The sequence below is a fragment of the Octopus bimaculoides genome, chromosome 12, assembly GCF_001194135.2.
Source record: "Octopus bimaculoides isolate UCB-OBI-ISO-001 chromosome 12, ASM119413v2, whole genome shotgun sequence".
Lineage (NCBI taxonomy): Eukaryota > Metazoa > Mollusca > Cephalopoda > Octopoda > Octopodidae > Octopus > Octopus bimaculoides.
In genome coordinates this window covers 67,014,727-67,019,724 of record NC_068992.1, presented here as the reverse complement: position 1 = coordinate 67,019,724, position 4,998 = coordinate 67,014,727, and positions in this window count along the sequence as shown.

Here is a 4,998-nt window from a genome sequence, read left to right as displayed (position 1 = left end):
AATGCCCTAAATCTTTGTGTAATAGAGGCAAAATGCCAATAGTCTGTTACGCTCCAGTTTGCTCCAGTTTCTTTTTCTGATGTGTTGTCGATTGGGACAAGGTATAACAAGTATTGAAATAATGTATTTCACTCATTGCTATATTATTGAAATAATTCAAAATTCTTTACCCATTGGCAGATAACCTGTTTTCTCCAATATCGTATGAAGAAACGTTGATTCGCATCATAAACACTCTCGTTAGAATTTATTTTCTAAAGCCGTTGCAATGTAAAATAGATATTTCTACAGGGTTATGTGTTTGAAAGCGGGATAATGATTAATTCACAACTCTCTCGAGATAAAGGTCTCTTCAGACAGAATTCTTACACAATGTCCTTATTAAGAATATGACATTGATAATGCTGATGGATATTACAAAATTAGGAAAGTGTTAAGTGTGTATCTAGCAATAGTTATTAGTATTTAACCACACTGGGATTATGTTATCAAAACCAATGACGTTTCATGTAAAATATCAATTATTCAAACAAAATTATCAACAAATTTATCGGCCTCTCATAATTGCAATTAAGTCTTCTTAGCATAATTTTCTATCTGCGATTCATTAGACCTCTTACAATCTAATTATTCCACTCATACACGTCTCTAAATACGAATACTTCTAACTTTGATAATGTCATTCATCTTAATTAGTAAGACAATGATAATTTAGATCATTATAATGAACTCTTCAAATTCTAATTTATTAAGAATGAGGGAAATCAGATCATTCATGATTTACAGAATCCGTTGTTACGCGTGTGTTCAAAACTCTGCAGAATTATATCTAAGAAAGAGTTATTACTTTACTTATGATGGACTCTGCCGTCGTTAGGAGGCATATGAGCGTTGGATAAATTCTTACCGAACAACCACACAGATGATTTGTTCCTAGTGATCAAACGTTTGAGGAGACATAAGCTCATACTCTCCATCAGATCAACATTACCTGTACAGGTGCAACGGGGTGCCACATGTCACATGACGAAATGACCGCAGAGTAACGTGAAATGAAGTGCTTTGCTCAAGAACACAATGCAACACCCGGTCTGGGAATCGAACCCACGATCTCGCAATCGGGAGTACTACACCTTAACCACTGGGCCATGCACCTTCATATACATAGAGAGAGATATCTATGTGTGTGTCTGTAATATATATGTGTATATATATATATATATATATATATATATATATATATATATATATATATATATGTATATATATAAACGAAGTTTAATGTTATGGCCGGTCATGTGGTGAGCATTGTTTTCGCACCTATAAAGCGCTTAGGTGAAACGCGACGCTTTGAAGCGCTTGAGGGAAGGCATTTGGCGAAAGTGACTAGATCTGTGGAGTACGAAGAATTGGATTATTCCCGACGACAATGTAGCCTGTCACCAAGCTCTCCTCACTCGTGAATTTCTCCTCCAAAAACAACATGGTGTCACTGCCACACCTGCGCTATTCGACAGATTTAGCACCTGTGGACTTCCATCTCTTCCCTAAGATGAAACTGCAGCTCAAAGGTCGCTGTTTTAACACCGTTGTCAAGATCAGGAGTGAAAAGCAGAAGGTCCTCAACTCGCTCACGGAAAACCTCTTCCAAGGCCGGATTCCAAAAGTGACAGGAACGCTGAAACCGATGTATTGCTATGCAAGTGGAGTATTTCGAAGGAGACGATGTTAAAACTTAGGTAAATAAGTTATTTTGTATTAACCGTAACTAGTCTGGGAAGTTTTTGTTACCACCTCGTATATGCACAGAAGAGAGAGAGGGAGAGAGAGAGAGAGAGAGAGAGAGAGAGAGAGAGAGAGAGAGAGAGAGAGAGAGAGAGAGAGAGAGATGATATACTTTGTCATTATCTAAATGTATGGAAAAAATCTTTTTCTGAATATCGGTTCATGAATTTCCGTCTAGTTTTGTGGATTAATTATATTGTGTTAATTTACACATTCCTAATGAATAATTAGTCTCAGTCAGCAAACTGAAAATCGCATTTTATTTTCATCCGAAATATTTAATATTCCTCGGGGATGCTGTGATATGTATACGTAGGCAAACACACACACGCACACACATAAATGTTCACGCATATACACACATGCACACATGTTTATGCATGCACACACATGTGTGTGTGTGCATAAACAATTTACACATAATTATTACAGCTTAGATTATTTTACAACTTATTACCTTGTATTCCTTAATATCATTAAAACGTAATTTGCTTTGTTCAAATCAACACTCACAGACAAAGCGAATATTTAGAACTTCACTGCGATTAGAATTTCAATGAATCTCCCAAGTCTGACACTATAATATGAGCTATGATCTGTCCTCGGCCTCATCTTTCGGAACAAACGTTTCTGTTCCGACCACTTCCATTCAAAACCCCGCCTGGTTGATCCTGCCTATCATCACATTGACTTTAATTCTATTGGCACGCTATCAAGGAAACAAAGACAACAGCAGTAGTAAAATTACGACAGACATTTGTCGTTGAAATTTCTACGAGGAATGTGTATTCAATTAGACATTTGTGGTGAGATCGTTTAACTGACATTACCTAATTAGTATCATGTGTATCAACAACTGATTAACATTGATGATTGCATACTCAGCATTGCCTTCATTTAGAATTATACAACAAAAGTCTGGATTATCAAGCTGAGATTATTTCCTGATTTTAGAAATAAATGGAGTTTTTTTCTCGCTGTTTGTAACGATAAATCTAAGGAGAAAAGAAACCACAAATATCACAAGAAAATCTTATCCGACTTTAAAATAACGAAACGAAAGCATGTCCAAGTTTATTTTCTTTTTACTTCCATTATCAATAATTGTCATTGGAGACTGAACTTACGATGTAAAACGTTGCGAATACAATTTATTTATTCATTTATACAAACGATATTTCTTGTATTGAAAAGGTCGCCTGCAACAGTAATTTAAACGGTTACTTTAATACATTATGCGTATGTATATTTATATGAGTGTGCTTGTACGTGTCTGTGGACCCATGTGTCTATGTTGTCTGTGTATATATGCATTGTTTACTTGAGATATTTTGATGCGTATCAACATCTTCAAATTATAGAGTTTTCTATTTGTGTAGCAGGCTTAACAGTAAATTATACACAATAAACACGTATGCGTCGATTTATCTATATTTCGGAGTAGGTCCTTTACATGTATGTATGTGTGTGTTTGCATGTTGGGGGCGTATTCATAGGTGCTTGATAGCTGTGTAGTAAGAAGGAAGCTTGCTTCCCAACAACATGGTTCCGGGTCCAGTCCCACTGCGTGACACCTTGGGCAAATGCTTTCTACTATAGCCCCAGGCTGACCAAAGTCTTGTGAGTGGATTTGGTAGACGGAAACTAAATGGAATATTTATGTATGCATATATTTGTGTGTGTATATGTGTGTCTTTGTGTCTGTCCCCCCATCACCGATTGACAACTGGTGTTGGTATGTTTACGTTCCTTTAATTTAGCAGTTAAGCACAAGAGACCGATAGAATAAGTACTAGGCTTGAAAATAATAAGTTCGACTAATATATATACATATACACACACACACATATATATATATATATATATATATATATATTGATAAATAGCCAGGAAAAAGCTGTAAGATCATATGGGAATTAAAGGAAATTTACCATAAAACGCACCATCTGAAGGAACCAGCTTTAGAATGTTACATAGAGAAATTCAGTATCTGCCTGGATATTATATATAGGGTGAGAAAGAAAGAAATTGTCAGTGAAAAAGTGTAGAGTCGCCGGACGGTTGATCGTATCTGTGAATTACGATTAGCCGCTTGGCAACACTCAATCAAACTACCAAATTTGAGGTAACAAGGTGTTAGCTTACTCTACATATTTCCCTGGTGGCATATGCAGCAGCCTCACAACTTAGCTTAGTACCTACCTACACCTAGCTGAGTAGAGGAAAATTCTTTGATTAGGCAACCAGAAGCTGAGGACAGGCACAGTTGTCGTTTCTATAGATTACTCTGAAAGTATTCTTTAAATTCCTTACTATAATCTAAAAACAAAAATACTTCCAAATTCTACACATCTTTGTGAGTGAGCTTTTTTTTTTTATTCAACTCAATTGAGACTATAATTTTCAATTTGGAATCGATCCATCAGATGACCGCTGGCGATTTACTCCTGTAAACTGATGCTGAATAATATGAAGGAAACGGTGTAGATCATTAGAACAACTTTAACATTCACTGAAATAAAATCAGGAACATTATTATTTCGTGAATTGTCTGAATCTACCCACAATCTCCATTAAATACAACAACACATTCTTCAGAAAAAAAAAAAGAAAATGTCATGTGTTTCTATAATGCACTGAATTTTACTTCAGGCTGTGTATGACTTTTTTATTTATACATATGTATATAATTAGGTATTCTCTGCGACAGTTATCTGTGTACGTCTAGCTGGGAAGCTTTGCAATTAGCAAACGATGGAAGAAAACAAAACCTCTTATTCTTCCACAACAACAAAATAATGCTGTTTAAGAATGCAGAATCATGATTTTGTTTGCGCCATAAGCAAATATATTATTTAAAAGGTCATTTTGTCAGCAGAATTGGGTAAGATTTCCTTTGTTCTCGCTGGTCAGAACTCCGATGACGGCAAAGGTAAACTATTTCTGCCTGGCTGCAGAGGAACGTATTGTGTTACAAAACTTTAGATATGGAGAGCAAAACATGATTCTACAGAGGCAAGTTTATAATTTTCCATTTCTAATTGAACAAATTACAAATAATAATCTTTTAACTAGGATTGGAATACTCTCCTCAAAGTCTAGTGTTTGCATTCGTACTTCTTTAGTTAATAACGACAGCAGGACATTATTCCATGCAGAGAGAGAGAGAGAGAGAGAGAGAGAGAGAGAGAGAGAGAGAGAGAGAGAGAGAGA